General features: G+C 45.4%; 1 protein-coding gene and 1 non-coding gene across 2 annotated transcripts in view; one reads left to right on the top strand and one right to left on the bottom strand.

Moving 5' to 3' along the window:
- PLEKHM2 (pleckstrin homology and RUN domain containing M2) overlaps positions 1 to 25,633 on the top strand; it is a 60,498-nt gene that overhangs the window by 8,650 nt on the left and 26,215 nt on the right. The gene's annotated exons all lie outside the window — the stretch shown is intronic.
- Positions 9,409 to 9,515, bottom strand: LOC126008331 (U6 spliceosomal RNA). Its single transcript, XR_007495666.1, has one exon. It is a non-coding gene; the product is annotated as a U6 spliceosomal RNA (small nuclear RNA).

Here is a 25,633-nt window from a genome sequence, read left to right as displayed (position 1 = left end):
CATGACTTGAGTTACTGGGCCAAGAGCTAAATAGAATAATATCTACACAAACATTTTAGAAACTTACATGCTCAGAGTTTCTTCTCCTGAACTTCCTCTTCCCCTGTGCACGTGTTCATGGTGGCAAGAGCTTTCTCAGCTCCTCTCATTTGAGACAGAATGCAGACTTTCCAGCAAGAGGTGTAGGAGGCCCCAATCAGGAGTCACTTGGTTTGCCTTTGCCTACCCCACAGCCAGTAGCCCCTCCTGGTCTACTATTTAATATCAGCATGAGATATTTGATTACTGCTATTTCGGGGCCCTGCCCTTTTAGTTTTAGGATGTAATTCTCCTTTTAGGCAATGTTTCTCCAATGTCAGGGCTCTCTTTGAAGCCTCATGGCATTCATCTTTAGCTCTCTGTGCGTGGCTTGGCTTAGGGATGAGGCTCGTCCAGAGGAAAAGATGACCTCTTTGATGACCAGAGACCAGGGTGTGAGGCTCCTGTGTCTCTTGAGACATGTTAGAAGATGCAAATCACCATCTGGCAGCAGCAGGTGCTCCGTACCATCTCAGCAGGCTCCAGCCCTCTCTCTACAGCCACTTGCTAATCACATTAGCATGTTGGAGTTTCTGATTGAACAGTGCTGAGTTCTGTAGTAGGTCCCCTTCGGAAATTCAGCTGGGCCCCCCTCCCCGACAGTAAATTCCAGGCAACATTTTGCTAGCTGACAGAAATATCAGATCTGAAAACAAATGTTGAGTAAGGACGAGAGTATTTAAAAGATGTTTATCTGTGTTGGGGGCCATTGCCGATGCTGCTCAGGGCCTACTTCCAGCTTATTGCTTGGGTTGGTTCCAGCAGCACTCAGGGACCACCTGGTAAAAGAATCCAGTCCATTGAACTGTTGCTCCAGCCCAAGATATGTTTTTTCTTTGTTTGTTTGTTTTTGGGCCACACCTGTTGATGCTCAGGAGTTACTCCTGTCTATGTGCTCAGAAATGTCTCCTGGCTTGGGGGACCAGATGGGACACCGGGGTTCGAACCCAGGCCAGTTCTGGGTAAGCCACATGCAAGGCAAACGCCCTACCGCTGACTTGCACGTGGCCAATATGAGACAGACATGGGTTCGATTCCTGGCATCCCATATGGTCCCCCCGAGCCTGCCAGGAGTGATTTCTGAACGCAGAGCCAGGAGTAGCTCCTGAGTGCTGCTGGGTATGTTCCCAAAACAAAACAAACAAACAAATAAACAAAAAAGATTTAGGGAAAGCAAAAGGGCCTCTCTCCGTATAGTTAAAATGGCTCTCTGTGGCCTTTGCCATTGCAGAAGTAGGTTTTCCAGGTTGTGTTCAGAAGCTCCACAATGCATGTTAGAGCCGTTTTCCTCAGGAAACAAAATTAGGTACAAGGAACTTTGCTGCTCCATCTTCCTTCTCCTCCTTGCTGCTCAAGATGTGAAAGTTGTTGAGCAGGAGAGTAAAGGCCGTTTGTGGTTAGAGCTGCAAGGAGAGGGCTTTGAACTCAAGGCTATTTCAAGACCTGAGTCCTAAAATCTTCTCTTCTCCTTTGCTAGCAGAGCAGTTGGCTCTGCCACACAACACATTCCCACACCTGGCATCAGGTATCTATAAAATCTCTTTCCCCCCCTTTGCTTGTGTTTACAAACATCATGGAAATAGCAAGTAGAATTTCTTATAAGCTCCCTTCCTCACCAGTGACTGCACTTATTTGAAACCAATAGAGTTGGAAGAAACCCAGTAACACGTGAGAACAAGGAAAGGATTAATATAGATTTGAAATGCACAAAAGTCTGCAAGCTGCTTTTCTTTTTTTTTCTTTTTTTTTTTTGTTTTTTGGGCCACACCCGGCGGTGCTCAGGGGTTACTCCTGGCTGTCTGCTCAGAAATAGCTCCTGGCAGGCACGGGGGACCATATTGGACACCGGGATTTGAACCAACCACCTTTGGTCCTGGATCGGCTGCTTGCAAGGCAAATGCCGCTGTGCTATCTCTCCGGGCCCTGCAAGCTGCTTTTCTAAGCAGCCCGACTCTGTTCATACTATCACCCCAAGTTCCATATGGTGTTAGAGACTGCATATATGAAATGTCTGTGTACAGTTGAGAGAAGGGGAACTCAACATCAGAGATTCTGGGGCTGGAGTGATAGCATAGTGATAAGATGTTAGCCTTGCATGCAAATGACCCACAAAGGATCCGGGTTCTATCCCCAGCATCCTATCTGGTCCTCTGAGCCTGCCAGGAGTGATTTCTGAGAACAGAGCAGGAATAATCCCTGAGTGCCGGGTGTGGCCCCAAAACAAACAGAAACTACAAAACAAACAAAAACAAAACAATATCAGAGATTCTTGCATTTAAGTTGTTTAGCACCTCCTTGCTGTGTTCACCACACCACCCCTTCTCCGTTTCCCAACAATTTTTAGGATGAATTATGACCTTGGTTTAATACGAGGGGAAAGAGGGTTAGAGAAGAAACTCTCCTGCCATTATAATGCTTGTAATAGACAGCTAGTGTTGAATACTTTTCCTAGATCTTGTTTTCTTTGTATTTTTTTTTTTAGTTTTTGGTTTTTGGGTCACACCCGGTGACGCTCAGGGGCTACTCCTGGCTATGCATTCAGAAATCTCTCCTGACTTGGGGAACCATATGGGATGCCTGGGGTTCGAACCGTGGTCCATCCTAGGCTAGCGCCTGCAAGGCAGACACCTTAACATTAGCGCCACAGTTTCAGCCCCCTTTGCATTTCTTTTGAGTCTTTTCTAGCTCTATGATGTCTGTCCTACTATAACCCACCTCCACCCCATATCACTAGGAATCAGCACCAAGCAAAACCCACCAACACTTTGCCCCTAAGAACTTGTGCTACAGATGAGGATGTAGACATTAAACAAATCACAGTGCATAGCACTATACCTAGCTATCTTCCCATGTCCTGGAATAATAATTATGTGTTTGTAATTCATGACGTTTTTTGTCATAAATGCTTCTCAACTTTGTTTATTATTTTTGTTGTTGTTTGGGGACCACACCCAGTAGTTCTCAGGGCTCACTCCTGGTAGTACCCGTGAACTATATACAACATCATATTATATAATATATATTATAAATGTCACATCTATATGTGATATATACTATACTTTTAAGGCAAATGCCTTAACTCCTATACTCTCTTTCTCTCTCTCTCTTTTTTTGTGTGTGTGTTTGTTTGTTTCCTTTTGGGGCCATACCCGGCAGCACTCAGGGTTTACTCCTAGTTCTGTGCTCAGAAATCACTCCTATCAGGCTGGGGGACCATATGGGATGCCAGGAATAGAACCCAGGTTCATACTAGGTTGGCCACATGCAAGGCAAATGCCCTACCACTGTGCTCTCTCTCTCCAACTCCTATACACTCTCTCATCTTATATTTACATTTTCTTTCTTTCCTTTTTTTCCCTATGTGCTGGGGACTGAACCCAAGGCCTCACACATACTAGGCAAGCAACCTACCACTGTGGCACATCCCGACCCTTTACTTGCATTTATGTACATTTTCAGCCTCTAAAGTCCTTGATAGTTTGGCACATGTTCTCATTCCAGCGTGACTTAGTGATGTGAGACCATTGTCCTTGGAAACAAAACAGTTGTGTTGTCTGGGGAAGCAATGGTGGTGCCATATAGGAAGTGAAAGATGAATACAGAAGCATTGAAGGCCCCCAGGCTCTGAGAGACCGGTCAAAACAGCCCCCTGAAAAACTCTTTCTCCCACCAGTGCCACACACTGTGTGGAGTGCTCAGAAAACAGTGGGCTGGGGCCGGTGAGATGGCGCTAGAGGTAAGATGTCTGCCTTGCAAGGGCCAGCCAAGGAAGGACCGCGGTTCGATCCCCTGGTGTCCCATATGGTCCCCCCAAACCGGGGGCAATTTCTGAGCGCTTAGCCAGGAGTAACCCCTGAGCATCAAATGAGTGTGGCCCGAAAAACAAAAAACAAAGAAAAAGAAAACAGTGGGCTGCTTCTACCCACTCGAAACACCATCTGCACGCATGTGCTGCGTGCTCTGCAGGCCACTGGTTGCCTTGTAGGTCTCAGATGTTTGCCTACAGACCTCTTAGATTCCCAACATTTTCCATCCCACTTAATTATTATTATTATTATTATTATTATTATTTTTTTTTTTTTGGTTTTTGGGCCACACCCAGCGGTGCTCAGGGGTTACTCCTGGCTGTCTGCTCAGAAATAGCTCCTGGCAGGCACGGAGGACCATATGGGACACCAGGATTCGAACCAACCACCTTTGGTCCTGAATCGGCTGCTTGTAGGGCAAACACCACTGTGCTATCTCTCCGGGCCCCTATTATTTATTTTTATTTTTATTTTTTTTTTGGTTTTTGGGTCACACCTGGCAGTGCTCAGGGATTACTCTTGGCTCCATGCTCAGAAAATCGCCCTTGGCAGGCACAGGGGACCATATGGGATGCCAGGATTCGAACCGCTGTTCTTCTGCATGAAAGGCAAACACTTTACCTTCATGCTATCTCTTCAGCCCCCCACTTTGTTTGTTTGTTTGTTTGTTTGTTTGTTTATTCTTGGTGTTTCAGTCACACCCAGTGATGCCCAGGGGTTATTCTTGTATGTGCCCAGAAATCATCCCTGGTTTGGGGGACCATATGGGACCAAAGGATCGAACCACAGTACATTGTAGGTCAGCCACATGCAAGGCAAGCACCCTACTGCTGCGCCACTGCTTTGGCCCCTCCATCCCGCTTTAAAGGAGGTCTTTGGTTCCTGTATGTGCAAATTCAGAGACCAAATAATCAGCATGTGTTGGGCATGAGAGGGAAGAATGCACTGAACCATTTCTGGAAATAATATTCAGTCGTTATTCCCAAAGATCTGTGCTCAACTAGAACAGTAGCCTTCTGCTATAATTGCCCCAGTACCCTAAGAAGGATGAAATCCGTGAATAATTCAAGCTCTTGCTTTTCTCCACTTTTTTCTTTGACGCATATTTCAGCAGAGCTGCCAGTAAAGGAGAGAGAGCCTGTTTGCTCTTCAAGAAAGGGTGAATGAGTAGTGGTTTGGAACTGGGGAAAAAAAGCCATCTAATTAGGTGTTATTAGTGTGAAATGAATGGTTCCTAAGGACTGATTTCATTGTTTGCTTAAGGAACAATGGTAAGCAAACAGCAATTCTGCACACTGGGCTACCCACAAACCCCCCCCTCCCCAACTCCCCCATGAGACCACCTAGCATGGACACAAGCTCTTTCTGGGCAGAAGCATTAGCTGAAAGCCAGTTTCTGAAATACAGGATCTCTGATTGGTTCATATATATGAGTGATTTCTGGATTCTCTACTACAGTGTAATTGACTCATTGTCAATAAGGTGGGTGGAGCCTCCAGTCACAGATGTTGATTTTCTTGTCTCAGGTAGCAATGGGGGGCCACTCTAGCAGTACCCAGGGGCCCTGAGGGCCATTTGGGTGATACTCAGCCCACTGGACTAGATAGCTTCAGGTTAGGGTGCAAGGATGTGACACTGCTTGGGCCCTGCAGTTTCAGGGATTTCCAGGCCCACGTCCAGCAGTCCTGTGGACCTCCAGGGCTACATTCAGTGGCACTGGAGGACCACATATCGTGGGGATCAAACTGGGGTCCTCCTGCATTCCTGATCCCTGTGTCATTGTTTGGCCCTGGGAATTTCATCTTGAAATTCTTTGATTCTCTTCTTGTTTTTGCTTCATTTCATTGTTGTGATGACCACCAAGGTTGTGTACCTTATCTTCAGTGCCCAAACATAAGAGTTGTGGGTGCCAGAAATTACCTGCTTTTTGTGGTGATGAGGACCCAAAGAACAGTGCCACTAGAATTCACTCTCAGCCTCAGGCCTTGGGTTCTAGATTCCAACACTGCTCCCTATATATGCTCCACAGGGGGATGGTCCTGATGGGGGAGTGTCCCTGGAAGGGGCCTTTCCCCACTCCAGTAATTTGTTTGTTGTTTGCTTGGGGACTTTATCCAGTATGGCTCTGCAATCAGGGACCATATGGGAATGCCAGAGCTTGAACTCATGCAAGGCAAGAACTTTACCTGCGGGCCCGGAGAGATAGCACAGCGGCGTTTGCCTTGCAAGCAGCCAATCCAGGACCAAAGGTGGTTGGTTCAAATCCCGGTGTCCCATATGGTCCCCCGTGCCTGCCAGGAGCTATTTCTGAGCAGACAGCCAGGAGTAATCCCTGAGCACCGCCGAGTGTGGCCCAAAAACCAAAACAAAAAAGAACTTTACCTGCTATCTCTCTGGCCTTTCCTCACTTCTGTATTTACTGAGCAGGATAAAAGTCCCTGCCAAATCCCTATGGGCCAAGAGATATAGTACAGCACATGCCTAGTACATTCTGGACCTAAGTTTGAGCTCTGGCACTACATGATCCCCTGATCATTGTCAGCTGCTGCCCTAGAGGCCCCTGCACTGCTGGGGTGGCCTTGGGTATCCCTAGCAGGACAGGGCAGGGTTTGAGCAGCATTGAATCCTCAGACCCTAATGAGTCTAGGTGCTCCAAACCTCCTGAACACCATAGGGAGACCCCAAAAGAAGAAAGCAAGAGTCAGAGCTCTAGAGCAGGAGAGAGTGTGGTAGAGTGCAGTTTTAGCATGTGCGAGGCCCTGAGTGCAACCCCTTACCCTCATGACTCCATGCACCAGCCAGACACCACCCTAAGGATTGCTGGGTGGGCCCCTATTAAAAGGTGCCTGCCCCAACAATGGCAGGAGGCTGGCAGGCTGTGGCAGGGTGTGCCTGTGTGACTGGTCTTACCACTGCGCCTTCCTGACCTTCTGAGTCCCTGCCCAGCACTCCCCAAGGGCACACACTGAGAGACTCAGACAAGCCCAGATCTCTTCCTCTGCCCAGGGAACAATAGCCACCTTACTGGCTCACTGGAAACAGGCCTGTTCCGATGGCAGAAGGTCTAGAACAGACTCATTTGTTCAAGTAGAGGAGACAGAAACACAACCACACAAAACAGCTCAATTGGAGAAAGGGATAATGACTGAATATTATTTCCAGAAATGGTTCAATGCATTCTTTCCTCTCAGGCCCAGCACACGCTGCTGTGATCCCAAATCCCTCTTCCCCTTTCCCTTCCCTTCTCCTTCACTCCCCCCTCTCTCCCTTCCTCCCTCCCTCCCTCCCTCCCTCCCTCCCTCCGTCCGTCCCCCCACCCCACCCTCCCTCCCTCCCTCCCTCCCTCCCTCCTTCCTTCCTTCCTTCCTTCCTTCCTTCCTTCCTTCCTTCCTTCCTTCCTTCCTTCCTTCCTTCCTTCCCTCCTTCCCTCCCTCCCTCCCTCCCTCCCTCCCTCCCTCCCTCCCTCCCTCCCTCCCTCTCTCCCCCTTTCCACTGTAACTTAGGAGTTATTTCGCCAATAACTCCTGGCTGTGTTCGAGAGTTATTCCTGGATCTGCGCTCACAAATCACTCCTGGCAGGCTCGGGGGACCATATGGGATGCTGGGGATCATTGGCCGAATGCAAGGCAAACGCCCTACCACTGTGCTATTGCTTCGGGGATCAAACCGGGTCCATCTTAGGTTGGCCGCATGTAAGGCAAACACCCTACCACTGCGCTCTCACTCTAAATCCTTTTAAAAATTAAACTGGGGGACAAAGGGGGGTCGCGATAGTCCAGCAGATAGGGCATTTACCTTGCAAGCAGCTCTTCTGGCTTTAATCCTCCTGGCTGCCTCTTAATGAGCATAGGGCTGGGGCCTGTGAGGAGTGAGATGTCTGTGAGCATCTGCCTTGCCCTGGGAATTCTGTTGTCACTGGGGCTACTGGCAGGCTGGCCTCGTCCTCAAGCAGTTATTCTTTTCTTTTCTTTTTTTTTTTTGGTTTTTGGGCCACACCCGGCGGTGCTCAGGGGTTATTCCTGGCTGTCTGCTCAGAAATAGCTCCTGGCAGGCACGGGGGACCATATGGGACACCGGGATTCGAACCAACCACCTTTGGTCCTGGATCGGCTGCTTGCAAGGCAAACGCCGCTGTGCTATCTCTCCGGGCCCACAGTTATTCTTTCTAAGACCATTTCCAATGACCTTGCTATCTAGACTCCTATGTGGAGAGGAGAGACCCTATGAGAGGCATTTCCATAGAGGTGGCAGCTAGAGGGGGTTATGGTTAAAGCCACCCTCTTTCCTTTCTGGAAGGCCTCCAAAACAGTCCTCACCCTGATCTGGCACCAGCAGTTTGCACTGGCTTAAGGTACTGACTGCTCCTGGATTTGAAGAGCAAGAATATATTTCCACCTCCACTCCCTCAAGTTGGGAAAGCTGCAGTCTTTTAAATCCCCTTTTTTGTTTTAGTTTGAAGAGGGGGCCCCTCTAGGATCACTCCTGGCAGTGATCTGGAGACCATATGGGATGCCCAGAATGCATCCCAATGCATGCAATACTAGCACTATCTGAGGCCGGAGAGATAGCATGGAGTAAGGCGTTGCCTTTCATGCAGAAGGTCATTGGTTTGAATCCCGGCATCCCATATGGTCCCCCAAGCCTGCCAGGATCGATTTCTGAGTGTGGAGCCAGGAGTAATACCTGAGCGCTGCCGGGTATGACTCAAAAACAAACAAACAAAAAAAAATACTAGCACTATCTCTCCAGCTTCCAGTTTGTGAGATCAGTTACGCCTGTCTCACATGATCCAGGGACTGGAAGTCACCTCCCACAGCATTTCTGTAGAGAATCTCCCCTGGAAACAGAGACCAGGCTGGGTGCTGGCCAGGTGGAAGGATTTCAAGATCTAAGAGAAAAGCCCTTCAAAGTCCCTTGGTGAAGAAGTGGCATTTCCTGGGCCTCTCTTCAGGAAGGCTTTGTAGAGGGGTCTGAGAAGCTGTCATTCTGGCAAATGCTTCTTTTGATAGGATCTTCCTTTTGTAGTCAAGGAGACAGACCTAGGGAGGTAAATAGCCCCTGAGCACAGCTGCATGTGGCACCAAGAGACTCCCCCCACCCCCAACCCTGCCTGCCACTATAGAATCCAGGAAGCTGAGTCTTACTGTAGAGAACCAAGCAGCAGGGGTTTTGGGCCATTTGCCACCCCATTTCCTGTGTAGGTAGTAGAGAATGAGTCCAAATTTGTCTGCTGGGCAGTAGCACCTCCTCTTTTTGTTTGTTTGTTTGTTTTATTTTGGGGCCACACCAAGCAGTGCTCAGGAGTTACTCCTGGCTCTGTGCTGAGAAATCGCTCCTGGCAGGCAGACTTGGCGGACCATATGGGATGCTGGGAACTAAACCCTCCTGGGTTGGCCACATGCAAGGCAAACATTCTACCACTGTGCTCCAGCCAGCGCCACATCTATTGCCTTGATCAACCAGGGAGAAAGAAAAGGTGCTTGTAATCAACTGTTTGTGTTTTTTTTTTTTTTTTTGACAGTTTAAAAATATGGAACGCTTCATGAATTTGCGTGTCATTCTTGTGCAGGGGCCATGCTAATCTTCTCTGTATCGTTCCAATTTTAGTATATGTGCTGCCAAAGCGAGTACAATCAACTGGTTTTTATTTGGTTATTCACATTTTCCTTTGGGGGGGGGGCAGAGAAGAGTTGGGCCACACACCAACAATTCTGCTCTGCAATCAGAAATTACTCATGGGAGTGCTTGGAAAATCAGATGGGATGGTGGGGATCAAATTCAGGTCAGCCATGTGCAAGGCAAGTGCCCTACCTGCTGTACTATTGCTTTGGCCTCTCAAAGTTTCCTTTAAAAAAATTGGGGGGCCACATTTGGTAATGATCAGGGGCCACTCTTAGTGTAGAGCTCTGGGGCCTCTCCTGGTTGTGCTTTGTTGGCTTCGGGTTCCCACCTTCTGCTCCAGTTCTTTGAACCATCTTCCTAGCCTCTCACAGCTTCCTTAGAGATACCAAGTAGGGACTGATGCTGGGAGATTTCTTAGTCCCAACCGTAGCACTGGACATTGTTTTGTGGTTGTGTGTCTCTAAGAGAGACAAGACAGAGAAGGCTGGGCTGTGGCAACTTGGAGCAGAGAGTGGGACTCACCCTCATGAAAATGCTCTGACTCAGGCATTGCTTGGTTCTCTGGCATGTGCCACCCACACGGTCTGGCACAGTCTTGTGGAGGTCAGTCTTACTAGAGTGCAAGGCAGGGAGCACTGACCTCCTAGCTTTGAGAGCCTGGGGAGGAAGACTCCAGCTATTGCTGGCTCTGGAGTCACAGAGTACGCAGAGTATCCGGAACCCAGAGAGAAGAGCAGTTTAGCCAGCCTAGGGTGTGGTCTGGAACCGGCTGGATAGATGGGAGTTAAAGAGCCTGAGTTAAAGCTCTTTAAGGACCTTATTCTTTTTTTTGTTTTGTTTTTTTGTTTTTTGGGCCACACCCGGTGACGCTCAGGGGTTACTCCTGGCTATGCGCTCAGAAGTTGCTCCTGGCTTGGGGGACCATATGGGACCTCTTGCGCCACCACCCGGCCCCCCTTTTTTTTTTTTTTTTGGCGTCACACCCAGCATCGCTCAGGGGTTACTCCTGGCTCCACGCTCAGTAATCGCTCCTGGCAGGCACGGGGGACCATATGGGATGCCGGGATTTGAACCGATGACCTTCTGCATGAAAGGCAAATGCCTTACCTCCATGCTATCTCTCTGGCCCCAGGACCTTATTCTTTAAACCAAAACAAAATTCCTCTCTTTATTTCCAGCTAACCGTTTTTTTTTTTTGGGGGGGGCATACCCGGTGATGCTCAAGGGTTACTCCTGGCTATGCACTCAAAAATCGCTGCTGGCTTGGGGGAATATGGGTTGCAGGGGATCAAACCACGGTCTGTCCTAGGCTAGTGCAGGCAAGGCAGACACCTTACCACTTGCACCACCGCTCTGGCCCCAATCTCACTTATTTTTAAATTTTCTTTTTTTTTTTTTTTTTTTGGTTTTTCAGGCCACACCCGTTTGATGCTCAGGGGTTACTCCTGGCTAAGTGCTCAGAAATTGCCCCTGGCTTGGGGGTACCATATGGGACGCTGGGGGATCGAACAGCGGTCCTTCCTTGCTAGCGCTTGCAAGGCAGACACCTTACCTCTAGCGCCACCTCACCGGCTCCTATGTTTAAATTTTCATCTGCTGAGAGCTTTCTGATTTTCCTACCATCAGACCTCCCAGCCCACTTGTACTTTGGCTCTTAGCTTGGCTACCAGTACCCCAAAGCAGTGGACCCCATCCTGTTTTTCTTGTTCAAGGGCTTGGTACTGCTCCTTACCTCCAGCATACCCCCCTTTTTCTCTTTCCCTATATTCCTGCTATCGTTTTGGCAGAACTAGTCCAAGGAGTATCTCTGTCACTCTCTTCCTCCCCTCTACTTAATGTTCTTTCTCCTTCCTATTTTTCCTCCCTTTTGATTTTGGTGGAGTGTTGTAGTGGAGAAGATGGTTCGGCCAGACTGCTCCTCACTTGGTGCTTAAGTGTCACTCCTGGACCTGGAGTCAGCACAGGTACCTTAACCCCCAATTCTCTCTCCATCCCCCTCCTCTCTTTTCTGGCCTAGAAAAGGCAGTGTGGTGTACTCTGTGTAGTGAAGATCTATGTAGTGCTCTTATTAACTGCATTCTACCAAATTAACCCTCTTCCCTCTGTTTTTTTTTTTGTTTTTGTTTTGTTTTGTTTGGGGGCCACACCCGTTTGCTCAGGGGTTACTCCTGGCTAAGAACTCAAATTGCCCCTGGCTTGGGGGGACCATATGGGACACCGGGGGATCGAACCTCGGTCCTTCCTTGGCTAGCGCTTGCAAGGCAGACACCTTACCTGTAGCGCCACCTCTCCGGCCCCTGGGGGTTTTTTGTTTTTTGTTTTTTTGTTTTTGGGGCCACACCGGTGGTGTTCAGAGATCATTCCTGGTTCTGCACTCAGAAATCGCTCCTGGCAGGCTCAGGGGACCATATGGGATGCCAGGGATCAAACCCGGGTCCATCCTGGGTTGGTAGTGTGCATGCCAACGCCCTACCATTGTGCTATCACTCTGGCCCCCCTCTGTTATTTTGAAGCCAGTCCCAGATATCAATAAATCCTATTATATGTATTGCTCAGAGATGAAGATTTTTTTTCTCACATAACCCAATACCATAAGCCACTTTAACAATTTGGTTTAAACAATTGGTTTAACATAAACCAACTTTAACAATTAATGATAGAAGGCTGGAGCAATAGTACAGTGGGTAGGGTATTTGCCTTGCATGCAGCCAATGTGGGCTCGATATCCAGCATCTCATATGGTCTCCCCAAGCACTATCAGTAAAAAGCTCTGAACACTGCTGGTTATGATCCCCAAATTAATGATAAAAATTTTCTTTTTTTTTTGTTTGTTTTTGGGCCACACCCGGCGGTGCTCAGGGGTTCCTCCTGGCTGTCTGCTCAGAAATAGCTCCTGGCAGGCACGGGGGACCATATGGGACACCGGGATTCGAACCAACCACCTTTGGTCCTGGATTGGCTGCTTGCAAGGCAAACGCTGCTGTGCTATCTCTCCGGGCCCGATAAAATTTTCTTAATATCAAACAATCTACATTTCCAAGATCCAATAACTTGTATATATGTACATATACTCTGTTTTTTTAATTAATTTTTTTGGGGGTTTTGGGTCACACCGGCAGTGCTCAGGGGTTCCTCCTGGCTCTGTGCTCAGAAATCGCTCCTGGCAGGCTCGGGGGACCCTATGGGATGCCGGGATTTGAACCACGGTCCTGCATGCAAAGCAAACACCCTACCTTCATGCTATCTCTCCCGCCCCTACTCTGTTTTTTATTTTGTTTTATTTTGGGGCCACACCTGATTATGCTCTGGGCTTATACTCTTGGATCTGAGGGACCATTTGCGGTGGCCAAAATCAAACCCAGGTTGGCTTCTTGCAAGGCAATCACCTTACCTACAGCACTTTCTCATCCACTCAATAAAACTGTATTTAAACTTGACAAAAATAGGAGGTAGGCCATTGGCTTTTTTTTTTTTTTTTTATGAACCTATTCTAGACTCCTTTGAAGTCTGAAACTTTTCTCTGCCCCAAATCTACACAGACAGAAAGGAAATACTCATAGCTACTTAGCAGTCTGATCAGAAAGGATTTTCTTCTCAGGCCTAGGGAAAGCACCATTTGAAGGAGCTGTGTGACTCGTGCTAACCAAACAATGCATAGCCTGAGTGGTGGGAGAACACCAAGTGGGAGGAAAGGAGAAATCACTAGGCAAACTTTGTCCTTCGAGAGGCCCCGCTGGTTTCCTGCTTGTTTGCTTTCTCCAAGAAATCGTGTCTTCTAAGAAGCAGAGCTGCAGAGCACACTGAGTTGTAGCTCACTGATTTTCTCTCTTTTCTACAGCATATCAGAAGTTGGCTAAACAGAGATCTTTTTTTGGTTTGTTTGTTTTTGTTTTTGGGCTATACCTGGTGACTCTCTGGCTATGTGCTCAGAAATCACTCCTGGCTTGGAGGACCATATGGGACGCTGCAAGGCAGACACCCTATCACTTGCACCAGCACTCATGCCCTAAACAGAGATCTTATGTACATTGTTCATTCAGAGATCTTAAACCTAGATTAGATTAGAAGGCTGTGTTAAAAATATGGCTTTTTAAGTCTTTTCCTGCTCTGGAGAAGCCAGTGTTCTCTCTTGAACAAGTTATTGCTCTCTCTCTCTCTCCTCAAACCTCTCTAAAGTTCTTTCAATTAAAACTAGTGATAGTATAACGGGTAGGGCATTTGCCTTCCTTAGCTGTCTTGGGTTTGATCCCTGACATCCCATCCTGTGTATCACAGTGGTTGAGTCCCAAGTGCAGAGCCAGGAGTAATCCCTGAGCACCACTGAGTATGGCCCCCCCCAAAAAAAAAGTCGTTTTGCTCTGTGACCTATTTTATGGGATTAAATCAATCAAAAAAGATAGTAGGTGCCAAATAATAACATCAGGTAGGGTGTTTGCCTTGTACATGGCAAACTCAGGTCTGATATCTGGCATCCCATATGGTCATCCAAACCTGCCTAAACCAATTTCTGAGCGCAGAGCCAGGCATAATCCCAGAACACTGCCCAGTGTGGCCCCCAAACAAAAAACAAAATAAGAAAAGTAAAACAGGGGCCAGAGAGATAGCACAGCAGTAAGGCATTTGCCTTGCATTTAGAAGGACATTGGTTCGAATCCCGGCATCCCATGGTCCCCTGAGCCTGCCGGGGGCGATTTATAAGCAAAGAGCCAGGAGTAACCCCTCAGCGCTGCTGGGTGTGACCCAAAAACCCAAAAAAGAAAAAATGAAAAGTAAAACAGTAGTTGTGGAGTGTTTTAGTAACAATGTCATAACTGCTGACATTGTTTTCAAGAAATCATGTGCTTCAGTAAGTACAGTATAAGCATCATCTGAACCCTAACAATAATCTATAGTAGGGTACTATTACCAAGTCCATCTGACAGATGAAGAAACTGGTTTAAAGAGGTTAAGTAGCTGGGACCGGAGAGATAGCATGGAGATAAGGAGTTTGCCTTTAATGCAGAAGGTCATGGGTTCGAATCCCGGCATCCCATCTGTTCCCCGGAGCCTGCCAGGAACGATTTCTGAGCATGGAGCCAGGAGTAACCCCTGAGCACTGCTGAGTGTGACCCAAAAATCAAAAATAAATAAATAAATAAATAAAATAAAATAAAGAGGTTAAGTAACTTAGGGAATAATGCAGCCAACATCCATATCCAAGTTGTCTGACCCCAGAATCACACACCTTTATATATATAATATATATTTGTGTATATATTTTATGTATGTATATATAATTTATATTTTTAAAGATCATGTATTATGTGGTTGATTATGATACATTTATTTTCAGGTAAGTGAGAGCAAAATTATTAAAAAGAACATAAAGTGGCCTAAGAGATTGCATGGAGGCAAAGTGTTTGCCTTGCATGCAGAAGGACGGTGGTTCGAATCACAGCATCCTATATGGTCCCCCAAGCCTGCCAGGAGCAATTTCTGAGCACAATGCCAGGAGGAACCCCTGAGCGCTGCCGGGTGTGACCTCCCCAAAAAAAAACAAAGAAAAAATAAATAAAAATAGGGCCCAGAGAGATAGCACAGCGGCGTTTGCCTTGCAAGCAGCTGATCCAGGACCAAAGGTGGTTGGTTCGAATCCTGGTGTCCCATATGGTCCCCCGTGCCTGCCAGGAGCGATTTCTGAGCAGACAGCCAGGAGTAACCCCTGAGCATCGCTGGGTGTGGCCCAAAAACAAAAATAAATAAATAAATATAAATTAAAAAGAACATAAAGGGGGTTGGAGCAATAATATAGCAGGTAGCATATTTGCCTTGCATGTGGTCAACCTGGATTCGGTCCCTGGCATTCCATATGGTCCTCTGGGCCTGCCAGAAGTGATTCTTTTTTTTTTTTATTTTAATATATTTTTTATTTAAGTAGCATGATCATAGTTGGGTTACAGTCACAAACAGAACACCCCCCTTCACCAGTGTAACATTCCACCCTCCCTTTTCCCATCCCCTGCCTGTATTCGGGACAGGCATTCTACTACAGTTATTTTGTTTTTAAGTTCAGTAAATTGTATTTTTTCCCTTAAAAGATAAGAGTAAAAAATATAGTAAAGGTGTGATAGTGGCAATCACCGTTGTTTGCATAGATCCAGAAAAATATGGGGAAAACGGAAAAAAAAATCCTTAGCCTGATTACAAAAAGGCCTCACCCCAGAAGTTTATTGGCATAAGACCGACTCTGGGTTCCAGGCATACCAGTCTGTCCAACCTGAGTCATTCTTCGTGGCCCCGGTGAAACTTGTTCACACTTTAGCTATTGTTGGTATCAGGTTCTTATATTTAAAGATTCTGGATTCTGTGCATTTCTTTCATTGATGTCAGGCTGATGTGGAGCATCCTCTAGTTTCTAGCATACCATTAAATGCTGGGCGATCTGCTCTGCAAGCAGGCTGTTGCTGAGTCGTCTGGGTGTTGAGAGCACACTTTGGAGTAAGTCAATGCCAAAGCAGTGGTAGGTCTTCGGTAGAAGCTTGGATCCTGGTAATGTCATATAGACAATTGTGGTTGTTTCCGTAGATGGTATCCATTGTTCAGTTGTGTGTGGGCGATGCTCATTCCGGAAGTGATTCTTGAGAGCAAAGTCAGAAATACCCCCCCCACAGCACTGCCGGATGTGGGCTCCCTCCACCAAAAAAAAAAGAGTACAACCACAAGAAAATTTGTGAAGAATAAAAAAAATTTAAAAAAAAAGTCATATGATTTTAAGTAAAATTTTTTTTTGTGAAAAATGAGTTTTTATTTATTAGTGTTTATTTGTTAAGTTTATTAAGCTCTTCTAGTTGATCATTCTGTTGCTTCTTTTGTTCCTTAAACAGTAGGTGGCTTCAAATACACATTGGTGTCTAAATTGGTACCGTATTTTGTGGCATATAAGAAGACCCCCTAATTTTAGACTTCCTCTCTGACTCTGGCCAATCTGAGCAGACTTTTGACAGTGTAGATTCGGGTACAGAACATTGTCTCATTTGCATGCATCAAGAGCCTTGCTTGGATTGGCTGAGTTCGAGAGGCGGTTCGAGCAGCCTTGCAGTGATTGGTGCAGGATCGAGTTGGAAACTTTGTTTTGTGGCAATATCCAGACGATTTTTTTTTTATACCTAATTCTTTTTTTTTATTTAACAACTTTATTACATACATGATTGTGTTTGGGTTTCAGTCATGTAAAGAACACCACCCATCACCAGTGCAACGTTCCCATCACCAGTGTCCCAAATCTCCCTCCTCCCCACCCAACCCCCGCCTGTACTCTAGACAGGCTTTCTATTTCCCTCGTACATTCTCTTTATTAGGATAGTTCAAAACGTAGTTATTTCTCTAACTAAACTCATCCCTGTTTGTGGTGAGCTTCATGAGGTGAGCTGTAACTTCCAACTCTTTTCTCTTTTGTGTCTGAAAGTTATTATTGCAAGAATGTCTTTCATTTTTCTTAAAACCCATAGATGAGTAAGACCATTCTGCGTTTTTCTCTCTCTCTCTCTGACTTATTTCACTCAGCATAATAGATTCCGTGTACATCCATGTATAGGAAAATTTCATGACTTCATCTCTCCTGATGGCTGCATAATATTCCATTGTGTATATGTACCACAGTTTCTTTAGCCATTCGTCTGTTGAAGGGTATCTTGGCTGTTTCCAGAGTCTTGCTATGGTAAATAGTGCTGCAATGAATATAGGTGTAAGGAAGGGATTTTTGTATTGTATTTTTTTGTTCCTAGGGTATATTCCTAGGAGTCGTATAGCTGGATCGTATGGGAGATCAATTTCCAGTTTTTGGAGGAATCTCCATATTGCTTTCCATAAAGGTTGAACTAGACGGCATTCCCACCAGCAGTGAATAAGAGTTCCTTTCTCTCCACATCCCCGCCAACACTGCTTGTTCTCATTCTTTGTAATGTGTGCCAATCTCTGGGGTGTGAGGTGGTACCTCATAGTTGTTTTGATTTGCATCTCCCTGATGATTAGTGATGTAGAGCATTTTTTCATGTGTCTTTTGGCCATTTGTATTTCTTCTTTGTCAAAGTGTCTGTCCATTTCTTCTCCCCATTTTTAGATGGGATTAGATGTTTTTTTCTTGTAAATTTCTGTCAGTGCCTTGTATATTTTGGAGATTAGCCCCTTGTCTGATGGATATTGGGTGAATAGTTTCTCCTACTCAGTGGGGGCCTCTTGTATCCTGGGTGCTATTTCTTTTGAGGTGCAGCAGCTTCTCAGTTTAATATATTCCTATCTGTTAATCTCTGCTTTCACTTGCTTGGAGAGTACAGTTTCCTCTTTGAAGATGCCTTTAGTCTCAATGTCCTGGAATGTTTTACCTACATGTTGTTCTATATATCTTATGGTTTTGGGTCTGATATCGAGGTTTTTCATCCATTTGGATTTAACCTTCGTACATGATGTTAGCTGCAGGTCTAAGTTCAATTTTTTGCAAGTGGCTAGCCAATTGTGCCAACACCACTTGTTGAAGAGGCTTTCTTTGCTCCATTTAGGATTTCTTGCTACTTTATCAAAAATTAGGTGATTATATGTCTGGGGAACATTTTCTGAGTATTCAAGCCTATTCCACTGATCTGAGGGCCTGTCTTTATTCCAATACCATGCTGTTTTGATAACTATTGCTTTGTAGTACAGTTTAAAGTTGGGGAAAGTAATTCCTCCTATATTCTTTTCCCCAATGATTGCTTTAGCTATTCGAGGGTGTTTATTGTTCCAAATGAATTTCAAAAGTGCCTGATCCACTTCTTTGAAGAATGTCATGGGTATCTTTAGAGGGATCGCATTAAATCTGTACAATGCTTTGGGGAGTATTGCCATTTTGATGATGTTAATCCTGCCAATCCATGAGCAGGGTATGTGCTTCCATTTCTGCGTGTCCTCTCTTATTTCTTGGAGCAGAGTTTTATAGTTTTCTTTGTATAGGTCCTTCACATTTTTAGTCAAGTTGATTCCAAGATATTTGAGTTTGTGTGGCACTATTGTGAATGGGGTTGTTTTCTTAATGTCCATTTCTTCCTTATTACTATTGGTGTATAGAAAGGCCATTGATTTATGTGTGTTAATTTTGTAGCCTGCCACCTTGCTATATGAGTCTATTGTTTCTAGAAGCTTTTTTGTAGAGACTTTAGGGTTTTCTAGGTAGAGTATCATATCATCTGCAAACAGCGAGAGCTTGACTTCTTCCTTTCCTATTTGAATTCCCTTGATATCTTTTTCTTGCCTAATCGCTATAGCAAGTACTTCCAGTGCTATGTTGAATAGGAGTGGTGAGAGAGGACAGCCTTTTCTTGTGCCAGAATTTAGAGGAAAGGCTTTCAGTTTTTCTCCATTGAGGACAATATTTGCCTCTGGCTTGTGGTAGATGGCCTTAACTATATTGAGAAAGGTTCCTTCTATTCCCATCTTGCTGAGAGTTTTGACCAAGAATGGATGTTGGACCTTATCAAATGTTTTCTCTGCATCTATTGATATGATCATGTGATTTTTATTTTTCTTGTTGTTGATGTTGTGTATTATGTTGATAGATTTATGGATGTTAAACCATCCTTGCATTCCTGGGATGAAACCTACTTAATCATAGTGGATAATCTTTTTAATGAGGCACTGAATCCTATTTGCCAGGATTCTGTTGAGGATCTTTGCATCTGCTTTCATCAGCGATATTGGTCTGTAATTTTCTTTTTTCGTAGCATCTCTGTCTGGTTTAGGTATCAAAGTGATGTTGGCTTCATAAAAGCTATTTGGAAGTGTTTCCGTTTGTTCAATTTCATGAAAGAGTCTTGCCAGGATTGGTAGTAGTTCCTCTTGGAAAGTTTGAAAGAATTCATTAGTGAATCCATCTGGGCCTGGGCTTTTCTTTTTGGGCAGACATTTGATTACCGTTTTAATTTCAGCAATAGTGATGGGGTGTTTAGATATGCTACATCCTCTTTCTTCAACCGTGGAAGATTATAAGAGTCCAAGAATTTATCCACTTCTTCCAGTTTCTCATTTTTTTTTTTTTTTTTGGTTTTTGGTTTTTGGGCCACACCCGGCGGTGCTCAGGGGTTACTCCTGGCTGTCTGCTCAGAAATAGCTCCTGGCAGGCACGGGGGACCATATGGGACACCGGGATTCGAACCAACCACCTTTGGTCCTGGATCGGCTGCTTGCAAGGCAAACACCGCTGTGCTATCTCTCCGGGCCCCCAGTTTCTCATTTTTAGTGGCATAGTTTCTCAAATTAGTTTCTGATTACCCTTTGAATCTCTGCCATATCAGTAGTGATCTCTCCTTTTTCATTCCTAATACAAGTTACCAAGTTTCTCTCTCTCTTTCTTTGTTAGTTTTGCCAGTGATCTATCAATCTTGTTTATTTTTTCAAAGAACCAACTTCTGCTTTCGTTGATCTTTTAGATTGTTTTTTGGGTTTCCACTTCATTGATTTCTGCTCTCAGCTTTGTTATTTCCTTCTGTCTCCCTATTTTTGGGTCCTTTTGTTGAGCACTTTCTAGTTCTATGAGCTGCATCATTAAGCTACTCAGGTAAGCCCTTTCTTCCTTCCTGATGTGTGCTTGCAAAGCTATAAATTTTCCTCTCAGTACTGCTTTTGCTGTGTCCCATAAGTTCTGATAGTTTGTGTCTTTATTATAATTTTTTTTCAGGAACCTTTTGATTTCCTCCTTGATTTCATCTCGGACCCACTGGTTATTCAGTATGAGGCTATTTAACTTCCAGGTGTTAAAGTTTTTCTTCTGTGTACCTTTGGCATTCACAAATAATTTCAGAGCCTTGTGGTCAGTGAAGGTAGCCTGCAATATTTCTATCCTCTTGATATTATGGAGGTATTTTTATGTGCCAGCATGTAGTCTATCCTGGAGAATGTCCCATGTACATTGGAGAAGAATGTGTATCCAGGTTTCTGGGGATGGAGTGTCCTATATATATCCACTAGGCCTCTTTCTTCCATTTCTCTCCTCAGGTCTGGTATATTCTTGTTGGGTTTCAGTCTGGTTGACCTATCCAGTGTTGACAAAGCCGTGTTGAGGTACCCCACAATTATTGTGTTGTTACTGATATTATTTTCAGATTTGTCAACAATTGTATTAAATATTTTGCTGGACCCTCATTCGGTGCATATATATTTAGGAGAGGGATTTCTTCCTGCTCTACATACCCCTTGATTAATATAAAATGTCCATCTTTGTCCCTTACAACCTTTCTGAGTATAAAGTTTGCATTATCTGATATTAGTATGGCCACTCCAGCTTTTTTATGGGTGTTGTTTGCTTGGATAATTTTCTTCAGCCTTTTATTTTGAGTCTATGTTTGTTCTGACTATTCTGGTGCATTTCTTGTAGGCAGCAGAAGGTTGGATTGAGTTTTTTGATCCATTTAGCCACTCTGTGTCTCTTAACTGGTGCATTTAGTCCATTGACATTAAGAGAAAGAATTATGCCATCTTTATATCGAAATTTGGTGTGTCTTTTGGTTAGTCTTGTCTTAAATTAGGTCTTTCAGTTTTTCTCTTAAGACTGGTTTTGAGTCTGTAAAGTTTTTGAGCTGTTTTTTGCCTGTGAAACCATGTATTCTTCCATCAAACCGGAAAGTAAGTTTTGCTGGGTACAGTATTCTAAGTGAAGCATTCATTTCATTCAGTCTTGTTACAATATCCCACCACTGCTTTCTGGCCTTGAGTGTTTCTGGTGACAGGTCTGCTGTAAATCTCAAGGATGCTCCCTTAAATGTAATTTCCCTTTTTGATCCTGCTGTTTTCAGAATTCTGTCTCTATCTGTGGGATTCGTCATTGTGACTAGGATGTGTCTTGAGGTATTTTTTCTGGGGTCTCTTTTGGTTGGTACTCTTCGAGCATGCAGGATTTGATCACATATATTCTTTAGCTCTGGAAGTTTCTCTTTAATGATGTTCTTGACCGTTGATTCTTCCTGGAAATTTTCTTCCTGGGTCTCTGGGACTCCAATGATTCTTAAGTTGTTTCTCTTGAGCTTATCATAGACTTCTATTTTCATCTGTTCCCATTCTTTTACTAATTTTTCCATTGTCTGTTCATTTGCTTTGTTTTTTTTTTCCAGTCTCTCCTGCTGTATGGAATTGTTATTTATCTCATCTTCCACAGCACCAATTCTATTCTCAGCTTCTGTTACCCTGTCCCAGAGCTTATCCATTTTGTCATTCACTTTGGTTACTGAGTTTTTCAGGCCTGTTAATTGACATGTTATTTCAGTTTGGAGTTTTGTAATTTCTGTCTTCATATTTTCTTGTTCTTGTTAGTGTTCTGTTCAACTCAATCCATGGTTTCTTTGAGTTCTTTGAGCATCTTCCATATTGCTTGTCTAAAGTCCTTATCTGAGAGGTTGATTAGTTGGTTGGTCATTATCTGGTCATCAGAATTGTCATCTTTATTCTCTATGTCTGACGCTGGCCTGCGTTGTTTCCCCATTGTCACACTTGTGGGTTTTTCTAAGTGTTGTGGTGATATTCATTGGCTAAATGATGTAGGCAGCCACACTCCTCTGGCTCCACCCTTTCTGGGTGGGTCCTCCGTGGATGAAGCCTCTCACAGGATCAAATCTTATTTTTTTGGGGGGGGGGGCCACACCCGGCGGTGCTCAGGGTTTACTCCTGGCTGTCTGCTCAGAAATAGCTCCTGACAGGCACGGGAAATCATATGTGACACCTTTGGTCCTGAATCCGCTGCTTGCAAGGCAAACGCCACTGTGCTATCTCTCCGGGCCCACAGGATCAAATCTTAGGCCTGAGCACGCAGCAGAGAAGACAGTCTGGAGAGAAATGCTGGGCTTCAGTGATCCAGTACAATTCTTAGTGTGATTTTTTTCTTCTGTTACGATGGTGTTCTTTCCTTAGAAAGAGTGCACGGCCGCGTAGCGAAGCGGTTCGGCCGTGCTCTTTTGGAGCCTCTTTTCAGCCCACTCCCAAGAGTTTCACGCGACAGGACAGGAGGCAGACACACACAGGCAGCCCTCACAATTTTTCACAGTCGGGCCCCACTGGGCAGGCGTAGTTTCGTAGATTTTCCCAGCCTCATATCCAGACGATTTTCGTTTAGCGGCAAATCGAAACGTTTCTCTGGATATACTCAGCGTATAAAATGACCCCCGATTTTCGGTTTTGACTTCTTTTTGTTTCAAAAGTCGTCTTATACGCCGGAAAATATGGTATGTTCTATGGGAAGGCAGTATTAAAAGCAATTGGAATTGTTGCCAGGTCCAGGAATTCCTAGTATTGTTGATACTGCAGCTTTTGTAGAGCATGGCGTTGGCTGCCAGGCCTTCTGGAAGTATGAGAAGGCAGTGGGGCGGGGGGAGTGCAGGATGCCTGTACTCACTCCAAAGAAGTCCTGGTGATGTCAGCCCAAATACCAGCATACCTGGAGTCTTGGTCAGATTGGTGTATTAGTGGTAAAGCAGAGCCATTGGTGAAGTCAGGATTGTGGGTGATGGGTGCAGCAGGCATGGCTTTGATAGGGCACGGACCTGGCTTGCCCATTCCTCCCAAGATGGCCAGCTTTCAGTTGTGCAAAATTCCTACTTTTAACTAATCTGTAGTGTAAAAATTAAGTAGTCAATAAGTGATGGCTTAATTATAGCTAGCACTAGCTAGTTGAAAGGGATTAGATGTAACTGCAGAGTAATTTGGAGTAAACATAGGTAATTGGGCTTCTCAGTGGAGTTGCATTCATTATGTTCATTCCACTAATTCTGTAATTTCCAGTAATTCGGGGCTCCCACTGCCTGCTTGCTCCTGCCTTCCTCCTACTCTCTGTTCTTTCAGAACCTACAGCTCTTATGGGTAAATGCAGTAAATGACTGGTGGCTTCTGCCGAGTTATGGTGAAGGGAGAGAAAATGCTTTTTCATTTGTCAACTCTGCTGCTCAAACCCAGTGGTGCCATCAAGGCCACTCTGATGGTGCTTAGGGCACGAGGGCTGTCCCTAGTGTTCCCTAGGGACCATGGCTGTGCTGGGAGGAGCCATCTCCCAGGAGGTGCTATTTGCCATTACCTCATTCTTTACCAGTGAACTCCCAAAGTGTGAGCACAGGCTGTTAAGAATGCTCTTAAAATTCTTTCACCTGATTCATAGTTACTTTTTTGGTTTGGTTTTGGTTATGGGGTCACCTCTCCTGGTTCCCAAGGGCCACTCCCAGCTCTGTGCTGGGTTGTTTTTGGTGGTGCTCTGGAGACCATGAGGTATCAGGGATTGAACTCAGGCCTCCCAAATGCAAAGCATTTGCTGAAGCTCATTGAGCTCTCTCTCTCTCTCTCTCTCTCTCTCTCTCTCTCTCTCTCTCTCTCTCTCTCTCTCTCTCTCTCTCTCTCTCTCTCTCTCTCTCTCTCTCTCTCTCTCTCTCTCTCTCTCTCTCTCTCTCTCTCTCTCTCTCTTCTCTCTCTCTCTCTCTCTCTCTCTCTCTCTCTCTCTCTCTCTCTCTCTCTCTCTCTCTCTTTGGTTTGGTTTTGGTTATGGGGTCACCTCTCCTGGTTCTCAAGGGCCACTCCCAGCTCTGTGCTGGGTTGTTTTTGGTGGTGCTCTGGAGACCATGAGGTATCAGGGATTGAACTCAGGCCTCCCAAATGCAAAGCATTTGCTGAAGCTCATTGAGCTCTCTCTCTCTCTCTCTCTCTCTCTCTCTCTCTCTCTCTCTCTCTCTCTCTCTCTCTCTCTCTCTCTCTCTCTAGTTCCATAGACAAAATATTTTTGTTTTGGGGCCACACATGGCGATGCTCAAGGATTACTCTTTTTTTTTTTTTTTTGGTTTTTGGGCCACACCCTGTGACGCTCAGGGGTTACTCCTGGCTATGCACTCAGAAGTTGCTCCTGGCTTCTTGGGGGACCATATGGGACGCCGGGGGATCGAACCTCGGTCCGTCCTAGGCTAGCACAGGCAAGGCAGGCACCTTACCTCCAGCGCCACTGCCCGGCCCCTCAAGGATTACTCTTGGCTCTGTGCTTAAGGATCACAACTGGCAGGGCTGGGGGACCATGGGATGCTAGGAATTGAACCTGGGTTGACCGTTGGCAACACAAACACCCTACTCACTCTACCCTCATGACATTCTAACCCTTCTGTTGTTCACAAGAATCATTTCAGTCATATCAATAATCAGGATCTTGTCCTCTAAGATAATGGCGACTTTACTAGCTATTGGAATGGAGTGGTGAAAGAGGAGGTGTAAGAGCCACCAGTCAGGACACTCATGAGCAGAAAGTTCTTGAAAGTAGACTATATGAATCTTCTTTGCACCTGCCCCATGTTTAGTTCAGTGCTGCCACTGATTTGATTAATCATTTGAGTTTGTTTGTTTTTTGGGGGGGGGAGGAGGGCCACACTGGGCGGTGGCACTCAGGTTACTCCTGGCTCTGTGGTCAGAAATCGCTCCTACCAGGCTTGGAGGACCATTGGGATGCCAGGAATAGAACCCAAGTCCATCCTGGTTTGGGTGTGCAAGGCAAATATCCCACTGCTGTGCTATCTCTCTGGCCCTGAGTTCTTTTTTTTTTTTTTTAATTATTTTAGTTTTGTTTTTGACATAAACACCCAATCCTGTGATAGGCTGGGGTTACTCTTTTTTTTTTTTGTGGTTTTTGGGTCACACCCAGCAGTGCTCAGGGGTTATTCCTGGCTCCAGGCTCAGAAATTGCTCCTGGCAGGCACGGGGGACCATATGGGACGCTGGGATTTGAACCGATGACCTCCTGCATGAAAGGCAAACGTCTTACCTCCATGCTATCTCTCCAGCCCCCTGGGGTTACTCTTGATTTTGAACTCAGGAATTATTCCTGGCAAGGCTGAGGGATGCCAGGGATCAAACCCAGGTCAGCCACATGTAAGGCAAGTACCCTACCTGCTATACTCTCGCTCCAGTCCTGAGTTCTTAACCTTACCTAGTTTTTATTGAGCACTTGTTTACTGAGTTCTAGGCCTTTTGTGTATCACTTGATCTCAACATAATCAACTTAAACTTTAATCCCCCTTTGCATTTTGGGCCACACTCAGCTGTGCTCAGGATCTAGTTCTAGTGGCACTAGAGATGATATATGGTACCAGTGCAAGCACCCTGTCTGTATG

Source organism: Suncus etruscus, chromosome 4, assembly GCF_024139225.1.
Source record: "Suncus etruscus isolate mSunEtr1 chromosome 4, mSunEtr1.pri.cur, whole genome shotgun sequence".
NCBI classification, from domain to species: domain Eukaryota; kingdom Metazoa; phylum Chordata; class Mammalia; order Eulipotyphla; family Soricidae; genus Suncus; species Suncus etruscus.
Note: the sequence above shows the minus strand (reverse complement) of the source record. Positions and strands in the feature narration are given on the sequence as shown.